At 35.1% G+C, this 14,735-nt stretch overlaps 1 protein-coding gene and 1 pseudogene across 1 annotated transcript in view; both read left to right on the forward strand.

The window, feature by feature from the left end:
• LOC141485245 (probable cytochrome P450 6a20) overlaps positions 1–14,735 on the forward strand; it is a 123,094-nt gene that overhangs the window by 53,603 nt on the left and 54,756 nt on the right. The gene's annotated exons all lie outside the window — the stretch shown is intronic.
• The window catches only part of LOC141485282 (cyclin-dependent kinase 9-like), a 332,045-nt pseudogene that overhangs the window by 16,154 nt on the left and 301,156 nt on the right, over positions 1–14,735 (forward strand).

Consider the following 14,735-nt stretch of genomic DNA (forward strand, 5'->3'; position numbering starts at 1 on the left):
TTTTTTTTTTAAACCATTCCATTGAATTGTGTTGTAACCAGTGTTCAGTTAAGATATAGTCAAAATTTTGTCCACAAATCCAGTAAAATGTAAGAAATTTCATTATACAGGAGCACATCTCGAATAATGAAAAAGAAGCCCCATTTCAAAGTAAATAATGCCACTTCGAAATATATACTGAGGATACACTACAAAAACACACTTTTGTCTATTTTCCACACAAAAGTGTGTTTTTGTAGTGTATCCTCAGTGAACATGAATTTCCACAAAATTAAAGAAATTCGTCAATCAAAGAAATTCGAAATATATATCACAACATAACCCTTTCAATTTGAAAAACTAGAAGTGAATGCTGCCCCTACTATGGAGTTGAATTATAATGACGAAATTAATGTGTATATAGTATGTCCTCTTAAAACAAAAGCACAGGATTTTCTTTTACATTCAAAGCTATGCCACCCTATACAAATATGTTTGCAGTGGTTCATCAACTTCCACTTTCAAAACAACACTGTAATATTAGAAAGGTTTATATGTTCAAGGTTGAACACGCATGGAAACAGAATATAAAAAATGCTTCTGACTATTTGTACTTTCGGATTAAAGGTGCCTGTTGTTCCAGTCGGCCTCTTATAAGCTGAACAATATTCATGTGTTTTAAATATCACACACGATAAGACACATTTCACCTGGTTCCTGCTTTCTCAAAGTAAAGTGGGCTTGATGAAGAAACTGGAGGGTTCATCATAGATTGACATAATGATGTCTTCAACATGTTAGCATACCATAGCTGCGTGATGGGTAGATATGCCAGATATAGCCTGCCACGAGGCACCTGAAATCTGAAACATGAGACCGCATATTTTGTCTACCAACATAATGCGGCCTTAAGAATGATTCATCGTCACCTCTGGTACTCACAAACGCAGTTTCATGATCCATGGAATATTGAAAAGGTAGTTCTTTTCAACTATACCCCCTACCCTCAGGTAAATACAAAATAATAAGTCGAATGTACGTACTCCTGCTCGGCCGTCAAAAAGACATAGTTTTCCGCTCCGGCTGAAGTTAATATATTTCGGAAACACGAGAATACTCTTAGAATACCGTAGCATTTACCCATTTTATTGAAATGGGCGTTTTAACTATAGGACTCCCAGTTCGAATGCCAAAAACGACAGAAATCTTGGCTGGAAAAATTCAGAAAACTGAAATTTTCAATTCTCTTCATCTTCTCAGAGTAATTGGTTAACAATGCTGGCACGCTTTTTAAATGGATTGGTGCTCTGAGTACTGGAGCTGAACACCATTCCATTTTTTGATTGAAAAATAATAGATAATTTTTTCAACAGTTCAAACTATTTTATCAACTTACAAGCGTGGTAGAAGATTTTTCATAATTGTCTCCCAATGAAGGTTCAGGTGACGTTCCATACACAAAATCAAAAATATTCTCAATTGGCGGATACTATGACCGAACTTAGGTGGGAATGCAATTTCAACTTGATTTCATGAAAAATATTGTTTGAACTAGGACTGGATATCTACTGTACCGTTAAAATTTCACTTCAAGTGAAATTTGTTATTTTATTTTCGGTTTGTTATTTGTCAAAAATCGACAGGTGTGATTACTGTCTTACTTTCTATTTAGTGTAAACTATTCGTTACGGTCGACCTCGATGAAAATGATGGTTCCAAAGAGAAAGAGATATAAAAGCGGATGGGTTTTTGGAAACGTGGGACCGTTATTGCGAAACTGAATAAATGGCAAACTCGAAAAAATTCAAAAATCCATTTTTTGAATACCTTCATATGAATTTGTTCAATTTCCACCCCAAAATGTTAAATTGTAATGAATGATTTAGATTTTTGGCATTGTATCATTTTCAGATTTCCACTGATCTGAAAGACGAAAGAAACTTCATCAGGCCACCATTTTGTCATCATAATATTGAACTAAAAAAAAACCCTCAACCTAAAGTGAGTTCCCAATATTATTTTATATAGTTAGTCGTTGTGTGTTCCTCCTGTTGAATTTAATTTCTTAGAATATCAAAGGAATACATTTTCCGTCATGAAGTGGCAGATTTTATGTTACCTTTTTTTTGTACACTGTGTATGTTTCATGACTATGAAATACCATTCTTATGGGGTTGTTGGTCAGGACGGACTTTCAGTTGTTTGATAAGGTCATCTGAATCGTCCACTAGGATTTTCTATCATTACAAATCATTAGTATTATTCAATACAGAGTTAGCTGATCATACTGGATCGGACAACCAACGACTTCCTTCCCAAATAATGACAGCAAGAACAATTTGCCAATTCACAAATCAGATATTACGTAATACACATTGGATTTGAATCGCTGTTGATTAAACAGATGAACAGAGAAGTTCGAGGTGTACTGAGTCGAACCCCAAAACGATGAGCAGCCACAGTCCGTTGCGTATTTCTGATATATACAGCTCTTGGTGAAATCAAATATGCCAAGTCACTTGAACACTTCCCATGAAAGTATCTATAGAAGAGGGACAAATCTCCATTTTTTCTTCAATGTTCAAGGTTGCACGTGATGTTCGCGTCTCCGATCGGCAGATGACTCTTTTCTGGATAGAATCCGGCAACTTTGTTTGGGGGCAGAGCTCCATACCTGAGAACAATACTCCAAAGAAGGTGTTTCAAGCTTTTGAGAAGCAGCAAAAAACTTATCGAAGCAGAAAACAGAACTGTCTGACCTGACATTATTGTATCCGGTTAGGAGACATTCATGCTTTTTTTGGGTTATGTTATACATGTGTTAAAATCTGTTAAATTCTGGTTTTCCATTAACCAACCAACCCCCCCTACGAAGGGCAACTTTTAAAAGTTGAAACATGTACGAGCTAAGGACTAACGGAGTTTTATTTGTGTGATTCCTGTCACGGAATAGTGTGATTTTCAGTTATTTTTCCACAAAACTTTCGCAGAAGTTATCAAGGAATTGTGGTCGGAAGATTCATCTGCTTGAGCAGTGAACACAGTCTCCTTAAAAAGTCAGATTCAGAGTGCATCAGAATACCCATGAGTTCCTTCGTTATCTTTTAGAAGGTTTACATGATGACGTTAATAAAATTATTGAGAAACCTAAACCGACCTCAACGGAGATTAACGAAAAATTGAGCGACAGCGAAAAAACGCAAGAGTCATGGCTGATTTATTTGAGTACATATAACTCTAAGATTGTAGATAATTTCGTTGGTCAATTAAAATCCATGATGAAGTGCACACATTGTGGAGACTCATCTGTAACCTTCGATCCTTTCTGGGATTTGTCACTTCCCATACCACAAAGAACTGGCCAATTGAATTTATCACAGTGCTTGGGTTTCTTCAAAAGAGAGAAAACTTTGGATGGACATGAAAAACCGACGTGTTTAAGTTGCAAAGAAAGAAGAAAATGCACAAAGTATCTATCGATCCATAAGTTTCCCCATATTTTAGTTATTCATTTTAAAAGATTATCTTAAACAGACAACTTTAGAGGCAAGTTGAATGTTGCCATCGAATTTCCTCTAGATGGATTAGACATGAACTATTATGCAGCAGAAAATGTGACTCCTTGTCGTTATCATCTAGATGCACTTTCGAATCACAGTGGATCTACCTACAGCGGACATTATACAGCATTCTGCAGACATCCTTATACCGGTACGTAGCACGAATACAATGATTCACACGTGTCACCAATTTCACCAAAATCGCTTGTGAGTGGAGATGCATACATCCTCTTTTATGAAAAGGAGGAAACAAGTTCGCACCTTTGAGCGTTTTGAAATGTTATTTCAATGAATTAGTTATGTAAGATTTATTATGGAACGCCGTTTTACTTTTTATTGTCACAAATATTCATTCCTCAATTTATTCAACTAACAGTTTATTTGTTTGAATTTAATTGATTCGTGCATTTGTTCGATACATTAAAAACGATTGTTCACAAAATTTGTTCTATTTTAAATGACACTTGATTTAAAATGTTACATGAATTAATTTGTTTGATGAAAAGTTGCCAACAGTTATAATATAGATTTACTGTTTGAAATTTTTGGAAGTAAATGTTTGTCATATATACTTTCTTTTTTTGTAACTATCGAATAATTTACTACAATTTCTGTGAAACATGAATAAAATTGTTAGTTGATAATTAAAGTTACATGAATTAAAACGATTGTTGATAATTTTAATTCGGCGCTAGCGTCGAGCGGATTCTTGCAGAAGCTGAATTTTCAAATCTGGCAACATGATAGTCTAGTGATAGTAACACAATATTCCGTCCGACCGCAGCGCCGAATAAAAATTATCAACAATCAATTTAAATCATGTATCACCTAAAATAACAATCAAAACAATTCATTCTCAAAAAATGCCAATAGAAAGTAAAACGGCCACGCCGTTTTACTTTTTATCAATATTCCTTTAAAAAGAATTGAATTATTTTGTTTGTTGAATTTCAGTGATACATGAATTAAATTGTTTGTTGATAATTTTCATTCGGCGCTGCAGTCGAACGGATTATTACCGTACTATGACCAATGACATACATATTATATGCAGTTATGTAGTTCCGCAAAAATACGCCCGACGTCAGCGCCGAATAAAAATTATCAACAAACAATTTAATTCATGTATCACTGAAATTCAACAAACAAAATAATTCAATTATTTTCGAAGGAATAATAATAAAAAGTAAATCGGCATGGCACGCCGTTTTACTTTCTATTGGCATTTTCTAAGAATGAATTGTTTTGATTGTTATTTCAGGTGATAGATGAATTAAATTGAATGTTGATAATTTTTATTCGGCGCTGTTGTCGAACGGATTATAGTCGCACTAGTTTGTATTACAGTTTTCTTGGTTGGGGATCTACAAATATGAATACGTTGTCAATGTTTTTTCTAATTAGTCTATTAAATTAGAAGAATTGCCCATTTTGTGAGTTATTTAAATGACATTGAAATTTCGGATACATCAGTAAAGTTGTCGATACAAATAATTTATAGAAACGAGTTGAACAATAGAACAGTTGTTTATAAAGGGATGCATAATAATTATAAACCTTCTGGTATATCTCTTGCATGAAGCGCCTAACCTCTCTTTTCACGAATGTCAGAATAAAACTGGATCATAAACGATAAAATCCAACACTCTTCTTGTCACGCATTTCATCAACCAAGTCGGTGTCTTCAGGGAATGCGAAGTTTTATTTATTTCCTGAAGTCGCCAAGTTGGTTGGTGAAACGGGCATCATGAAGAGTATTGAGGTATTGATTGGAAAAAGTGCTCGTTTTCTCATTTATTTCCTGGTATTATATGTTTCAAACACCCTCTCTAGAATGAAGTTCAATCACTTCCCAGCGTTTTCAGGTTTCCTTTTTCTTACGATTTCAATAACCAGATCCTAAAACATAAATACAAATTCCAGGTAAACTAATACCTAACCTTGTCTTAACAGGTCACAATTATTATCCAATAGTCATTAAGATTTCATTTCTTGGTTAGAATATGCATTTGGATAAATTAGTGCTATCTCAATATCTACAGTTATTTTAGAAAATTTTGTTCATTTTCCAAAGTCTTAATGTAATTTTTGTCAGCTGACAACATCTATCGATTCCTGATAACTGAAAGATCAGTAAGATACTTGATGTATATATTTCATAAAAATTTTCCGAGCAAAAGAAAATTATCCTCTTTCATTTCATACCAAACTAAAGATTTGCAGATTTAAAGGAAAATCTTACATCTTAGGATTTATTGTGGGATAAAATTAGCATTTCCATACTGAAGACTAAGTTTTCAAATGATTAGATATCTCAAAGGCCACAGTCCATTCGAAGTTTGTTCAAATATTTTGTAAATCTATAAATACCCACCTTCCTGTTTATAAAAATGCTTTGACATGTATTTATTTTCAGATTGTGTTTGCTTTCATTTTTCACCATAATGCTTCGATTACATTATACATCTTCTAGTTGGAGAACCACAGTTATGATTGAATTCCACTTGCTTTTTGACTCGATGCACGCTCTATGCTGCATATTGCTTCTATGAAAATCCTGTAGGGCTCATGTTTTCCCAAGATAGTTCCTAATCCATACACATTTCTGGGAAATTGTTTTATACTGTGTGAGAGAGAACTGTAATAACCATTAATACTAATCAAGATAATCATTGACCTTACTTTTAGTTGAATTGAATTGAAAATCTAAAACGACTATCACTGTATTGAGAATTACACCAGCACCTAAAATAAATAATCTGTAATCTAAAATGTTAGAATGTTATACTTACTTTTGAACAACAGTTGTGAATCGATAGTGTGCATACTTGAGAGACTACAATTCAACAGAACAAGCGTATTATAATAGCGATCTTATTGTGTATATACCTATATTCAATATGTTTCAATTTATTTACGAGTATATGCTGTGCTTACGTTAGACTAAGAGCTGAATCATTTTGTTTGTTGAATTTCAGTGATACATGAATTAAAATGATTGTTGATAATTTTTATTCGGCGCCACGGTAGAACGGCGTTTTGTCGTACTATAAATGAACTAGCATGTTGCCATATGTAACACTTGAAGTTCTTTATAAATCCGCTCGATACCGCAGCGCCGAATTAAAATTATCAACAATCGTTTTAAATGAATCTTTCAAATACAACAAACTTTTTAAATCATCAAAAATTTTTATTCTTTGTCAGAAATTAGCTTTTTAAAAAGATCTATGAAATAAAATGATACTTGCTTGAGAATGTTTTGCACAAAAGTTGTAACCAAATTTTTGATTGAATGCTTTGAAGTGAATGTTGGAAATATTCAACACTTTCAATAAGATCGAAATATAACAATCTTTATTATTCATAGAAAAAGATTTAGTATGGAAAGTTAATTTGCTACATTTTCGTACAAACAAAAATCTATTTTTATTACCAACAATGTTTCATGGGAGAACTTTGACAGTCATTCAAATATATTCATTGAAATTTTATTCCCAAACTTACTTTTAGAAAGTGAATTCAAAGTTTCATTATAATTCAACAGTCATATAAATAACTAACATTTTATTCAAAAGTCAAAATTATATGCGGAGTTGAAACGTTTGTTGAATTTACTCGAATAATACATTCCATTGATTGTTGAATAAAAATGTTTGTTCATTGCTGAGTTGAACTATATGTATATAGATTATTTTTCAGCACAATATAAAGTAAATTGGCGTTCCATTTTCCAATACTCTGAAACAATATTTTTCTTCGGGATCAATAAAAGCTTCAAGTTATTTCATTAGTATTTCTTATTCAAATAACAATTTTATTCATGTAACATTTTAAATCAAGTGTCATTTAAAATAGAACAAATTTTGCGAACAATCGTTTTTAATGTGTCGAACAAATGCATGAATCAATTAAATTCAAACAAATAAATTGTTAGTTGAATAAATTGAGGAATGCGTATTTGTGACAATAAAAAGTAAAACGGCGTTCCATAGACATGCCAAAAAAAAGGCGCAATTGAAATCAGGCTACATACATCTTAGGATTCCACAATGAATTGTGATCATATATTGACAAGTGAAAAATACGTATACATACTCATTAAAATAAATTAACACATCAGAAATGAGATTACAAACGTGTTAGAATTTGAGAATAAGACTGTAAGACTGTACACCGAGATCATCAAGAACGTCAAGATGTTCCGTACAAGCAAATAATTTACAGATACGTATTAGTCAACTGGGAACATGTATATCTGTATGAGAGGTATGATTATTTATATTTAGTGTAATATGTAGTAGGTTTTCATGAACAATAACTGAACATTGTGTATACGGAGTATAGTGGTAGATGTATCCATCAAATCCAAATCAGTATGTCAAATACCAAAGAATTGTTTGTAGCTTCGTGCAATCGCAAAATGATGAACTCGCCTGATATAAAAGTCTTGTGGAGAATATAAATTTTGATGAAACATTGTCTGACCAGTATGCATTCTCGTGTTACTCTTCAAATCGAACGTATCGTCGGAACATTTTTCACAAAAAAAAGAATAGTATCTCTTAACATCGGTATGACACTTCATGTGCCTGTTCAGGAGACGCTGCATTGCCGGCTATAATTCGATTTCCCAGGTCTTGAACATTTTTGATGGAAGTGGAATGAACTTCTGTACCTCCTTACCCATCCAACGAGTGAGATATACTGTATCCGAGTGATATCGTACATTAATGCAAAAATGAGATGGTGCATGAGCATGCATGAAACAGAAGTGTTGCCTAGCTGTAGAGAAATGTTTTCAAGAGGAATAGGAAACTCTCCCAGTAGAAATTTGAAGTATAGTAGGTTTTACGGTATACGGTACTAGTTAAACGATTATAATAAAATCAATTAGACCCTTGAGTTGTGGAACCCGAATCAAATAAAGGAAAGAGAATCACAATATTACACTTAACTACACAATGGAATTGAACTAAGTAGTTTATGCAGTTGATAAGCCAATATCATTTAGAGTGAACCATACTATACGTTAGCAACGCCTGTTAGCTGTTGTGAGAGAAAATATGGATCGATTGAATGATCATTAAGTACTCCCAGCCATACATTTACTGAAAACTGATGCTGAAAATGAGCTTCAAAAATCCGCCCAAAATAGGCCTCATCAGTATATAAAGCCATTTGGAAAATTGGCACTACAAAAAGTAGTGGAACTTGAATACATTGAATATGAAACCGATACAATTGCGGTTCTCAAGGATTTTGAATACGGTGAAGTTGATTATATTCAATATGTTGGCAATTGAGTCGAGAACTTCGTCTTCAACCTTGATAATTACGGAAGTTACGGTGGTGCTGCAATGAAAAGTGAGATAAACTGAATATAGATAGATAGTTTATTTAATCATGTTATGTAAAAAAATTCATTTGTAGCGAGTCAAAACAATAAAGTTTGAGCCATACAAACATAGGAACAACCAACGAACATTTCAAATAGGTTAAGACATGTTGTGAATGATATGACAATCAAAATTAGGAAATAATATGTGGTAATTAAAGTCCAGAATTAAAATGATTCAGAGTTGAACTTGTTAGTGGGTGAGGCTAGTAACTCGTTGAAACAATTCGTACTAAGTGCCATCTATGAAACAATAATTTGAGCCAGTACAGACCGGTTCAAAGTACAACACCTTTTCCTATTTATGAGATTATTTTAAATACTTTAGAAATTTTGCGGCTAAGATCCTGAACAATAATGCACACCAGACGGAACTTACAAAACAATGAATTATATATACACATACGTCAGTTCTCTTGTAAGATGCGACATTAGAGGTGATTAATTCCATATATTCTACTCCCAGTAGAAATTATGGAAAAAATTTATTGATGAATTTGAATGTGAAAATAGAGTGAACGTTGAAATGAAGCATGATGAGGTAACAAAAATCTATTATATTTCATGTGATAGCTAATTTCATTTCATTATACACCGCGAGCAATTTTTCTATGGCAGCCTTAGATCCCCCATACAATAGATAAGGTTTTTTATGTCCGGTAGTTATCATCAACATACGCCACTTATTATTGATATTATTGATTGATATTATGAATCTTGTATTCAAGTATTCTGGTGTTCTCCAGGGATCCATATTGTCTTTAACGCTCTTTTCATTGTATATTAACGACTTATTGAAAACATTCAGTAATACAATTTATTGCTTTGCTGACGACAGCAAACTTGTCTCATTATTCCATATAGATTTCAGGACATTGGCTGCGGATGCACATTTTTACCAGCAGCAGGAGGTTGCATATCTTAATGAGGACCTAGAGATGATTCATTCCGAATTAGAGTTTTAGTAACCAGGTTCAACTCTATGCCACGAAAAATTCTATGCCATGAAAGCAACTTTTGATGTTTCATAAATACGATACCAGACGAAAAAACCTTGTTTTACCCCACCGGCATACCACAATCCGGTATCAAAAAATATATCGGATGCAAATGCTACAATCCTCTGGCAGATTACATAACTGATAGTTGTTGAATTTCACTAGTTCGGACTTCCATTGTCTACTATATAAAATGATTTGAAATCCCTGAAACAAGTAAAAAAGAATAATTAAAAAAGAATAGTTGAAAATAACAATTATATTAAGCAACAATAAACCTGAAATGAAATGATAGTGAAATAACCTACAAGTAAAAATATAATAATTGAATAAATAAAAATTAAAGGAATGCAAAAAGAAAATAATAAAAATAAAAAAGTGTAGAGATTCCAAGTCACGTTAGTTCACGACGTTTCGATTGTTGGTATCTACAATCGTCTTCGGGTGATGACTGGACTGATTCCTCCGAGAGATGACTATTTTATAGGTCGTTGAAATACTTTCACTTTCTCTACTTTCCATTTTCCGCTTCACTGATTCCGTGAGAGATGACCGTTTTGGCGGGAGTTGGTCATTTTTCGTTTGATGATGGGTTTCCATATGTTTCGTATATCTACGCTGGCCTGGCTGAATACGTTGTTGGACAACATGTATGCGGCTTCCTTGAATTTTCTCCTGAACCAATGTTCCTCTTTGTGCAAGATCTCAGCTTGAGACCACTCGATGTTGTGTTGATGGGTCCAAACGTGGTCTGCTATTCCTGATTTGCTGGTTTCTCCTCGCTGTGTGTACTTCTTGTGCTTGGCAATGCGAACATTCAACGGCCTCTTAGTTTCACCAATATAGGATTTTCCGCACTCACAGGGTATCCGGTAAATGCAATTCTTGGAATCGCAGTCCGCGTTTGGGGGCCTGGTTTTCGTGAGGCTGCTACGGATAGTGTTACCGGATATGAAACAGGTTCTAATGTTGTACTTGGAACCAATTCTTCTTATCCTTTCCGATAATCCTCTGAGAGGAACTAGACATCATCAAAAATGATCTTCAGCGGAATGGATACTCCAAAGCGATGGTAGAAAAGACTTTGGCTAAAAGACAGCAGGAGCCTCGCAAGGAAGAGAAGCCGTCACAACCTACATCAGAGGATTATCGGAAAGGATAAGAAGAATTGGTTCCAAGTACAACATTAGAACCTGTTTCATATCCGGTAACACTATCCGTAGCAGCCTCACGAAAACCAGGCCCCCAAACGCGGACTGCGATTCCAAGAATTGCATTTACCGGATACCCTGTGAGTGCGGAAAATCCTATATTGGTGAAACTAAGAGGCCATTGAATGTTCGCATTGACGAGCACAAGAAGCACACACAGCGAGGAGAAACCAGCAAATCAGGAATAGCAGACCACGTTTGGACCCATCAACACAACATCGAGTGGTCCCAAGCTGAGATCTTGCACAGAGAGGAACATTGGTTCAGGAGAAAATTCAAGGAAGCCGCATACATGTTGTCCAACAACGTATTCAGCCAGGCCAGCGTAGATATACGAAACATATGGAAACCCATCATCAAACGAAAAATGACCAACTCCCGCCAAAACGGGCATCTCTCACGGAATCAGTGAAGCGGAAAATGGAAAGTAGAGAAAGTGAAAGTATTTCAACGACCTATAAAATAGTCATCTCTCGGAGGAATCAGTCCAGTCATCACCCGAAGACGATTGTAGATACCAACAATCGAAACGTCGTGAACTAACGTGACTTGGAATCTCTACACTTTTTTATTTTTATTATTTTCTTTTTGCATTCCTTTAATTTTTATTTATTCAATTATTATATTTTTACTTGTAGGTTATTTCACTATCATTTCATTTCAGGTTTATTGTTGCTTAATATAATTGTTATTTTCAACTATTCTTTTTTAATTATTATTTTTTACTTGTTTCAGGGATTTCAAATCATTTTATATAGTAGACAATGGAAGTCCGAACTAGTGAAATTCATCACGAAACATTGTGAATCACCTTCAAACAAACGTTGGATAATAGTTGTTATTTTAAACAAATTTCGGAACCTCCCCCCACAAATTTCAACCTTGAAATGACCTCTACGTCACACGGAGCAGCCAAAGTAACTTTGAGAAGGTGTTTCGAGTTTGACCTTGAACTATTTTGATTAACGTAACACGGCGATGCAGGCAAGGTGACTTCGAGGTTGTGTTTCGGGTTTACCTTTTGATGACCTTTATTCCCCTCCCTCCCCCCGATATTTTCGACACGTTAACTTCGCCACCATTTTGTACCTTGAAATAACCTTTACATACGTCACAGAAAGGAGTTAAATTGACTTTGAGGAGGTGTTTTGAGTTTGACGTTGAACGACCTTGATCGATGTCACACAACGCAGGCAACGTGACTTTGAAGCAGTGTTTTGGGTTTGACTATGAATGACCTTCATTCACTTTCCATATTTTCTACACGGCGACTTTGAGGGAGTGTGTTGTGTCTGACCTTGAATGACCTCCAACTACGTCACGCGGTGGAGACAATATTATTTTGGAGTAGTTTTTTCGGACACCCAGCTTGTGGTAAAGAAATATCCCCCTCTTCTTCCACCACGTTCTATAAATGTTCGGAGGATCACCATTTCACATTCAGTTTGAATAACCTAACGTACTCGAATAGATGAGTGAAAGTAGTGCTGCAAAGTGATAGACAGTATTACGTCAGGATTATACACAGCAATCCTGGTGAACATATTTCATATTTCTATACCATAATTCCACTATATTCGGAATGGATCATTCGAAATTAAATATAAAAAAGATCAATTCTGGAATAATTCAACAAACTGTGGCTATGGAGCAGAATCCTTTGATATCTTTGACTATCGATAAAGGTTATGAAATTGAGAAGATGTAGATGCTATCCACGCGAAATGGTAAATCCATTCAAGTAGTTTTGTTGAACGAGGAAAATAATACTTCTTTCAAATCATGGCTTCCAAACCATGTCATAAAACATTTCACGGAAGAAATGATTTACGAAGTGAATTCATCCAAAGCCATGTTCATTTTTACATATATGGGTGAACGTTCTCAGGATTATCCTGGTGCCAAAACCCGCTCACTAGTCTAATTCGATATTTTAGATTGAATATAACTTCAATATAAATTGATGGATGTAGCCGTTACTACGTGGTAGGAGATCATAATGAAAAGAGAAATGAAAATTTCTGTTTTTTACCACTTTTAATTGTAACTAACGTTACTGCAGTTTCGTCCTATATGGACCTTCCCAAACTTTTTCTGTATGCTCCCAAATGTGTCCCTTGACCATGTCGACTATCCAAATTCACTATGGCAGATTCATATCGGAGTGGTCCCGATTTTGGCAAATCACCACGCATATATCCCCCCCGGAAATATGGAATCATCATTTTCTTAGCATTTTCTTAGCTCTTTGAGGTAGCAAATCTATGAGTTTTTTGAAATTTGAGGTTTCAAATAGACTCCTAATCCTTTACGGTAATGCTTCAAATAAATACCGCTTCCTCGTTTACCTAGAGCGATTGCCTCCATGTTTTAATTATGTCGATTTGCCTCACTCAATTGCTCCCTACTCGCTTTCGCTGCTTGTACTGCTTTTGTTATGCCAGCTGTAGCACCGGTTAAACTACTTAGCCCTAATAAACCAGCAAAAATTGGAATGAGTGGTAGTATTTCACCAATTTCAGGAATTGGTATGATTTGCGGTGTGCGAATTTTCTTTTTCCCACCCGCAGCCCTCGTATATTTGCGTGTTGCTTTTAATGTAATTTCAGCTGTTCTTTCAGAATTTTTCACAACAATTCCACTTCCGCTCGCTTTGTGTGGAACATCACGCTCTTTCTTAACGTTTCCGGAACCAAACGCTCACACCTTAGAATCTTTCAACAGGTTTTTTGATTTTTTTTTGGTAGACGCTTTTTTTTCTGTATCCGTGACTGCTTGAATGGTGACTCGCAACCCATACCAAATCGCCGTTTTCACTTCATTATATTCGTAATTAGCCAAGCGGCTACTTTCTCCCCAATAGATACGTCTCTTGCTGTTAATCAATTCCAAGCACTTTCTGAAAGCTCCTGATCCGCTATGTGTCTTAAAGATTGTTTGGATTCTGTGAATATGCAATATCGTGTTTTCGGCATGCAGAATCCAGTTGATTGACACCTGAATCACCTCTTGCCAATCTTTTCTGCGATTCGGTGCCAGGATCGCAATACTGATAGCCAGGTAAGTGTAATTCGAAAGGTAGACTATTGATGAGGGAATTGACCAATCCCCTACCAGCTTTATTTCAATGTCACTCAGGAGATCTGCATTGGCTCATAACCCCCATTTAAATGAAGGAATCGATATGAAGACCTGCTTATATAATCTTCAAATGTCATACAATGCATATACTGAAGCAAAGGCACCAATTTTCCATCGATAATTTCGATGAAAAAGTGGGTGGCGGATCGAAAAGCGGTGTCAAACAGCGTAATGGATTCTCAATTCCGTTATCCATTCGCGGTCTGATTATCGGACCTTCCAATTGCGGCAAGACAAATGTTATGATTTCTCTACTGACTCACCCTCCAGAAATAACGAATGGCAAATATACATCTTTATTCAAAGTTCCTTTATCAACCCAAATATGAGTATTTACGTGAAGAATCAGCTCCAATTGAAGGGTTGGGATTATACAGTTTCGCTAATGCAGCTGAAATAGTGGAGCCTTCAGATGCCAAAACCGATTCAATATTCATTTTCGATGATG

Source organism: Leptinotarsa decemlineata, unplaced genomic scaffold (assembly GCF_025532065.1).
Source record: "Leptinotarsa decemlineata unplaced genomic scaffold, Ldec_3_MD MMD2_tig00026314_RagTag_RagTag, whole genome shotgun sequence".
In the NCBI taxonomy this organism is placed as follows: Eukaryota; Metazoa; Arthropoda; class Insecta; order Coleoptera; family Chrysomelidae; genus Leptinotarsa; species Leptinotarsa decemlineata.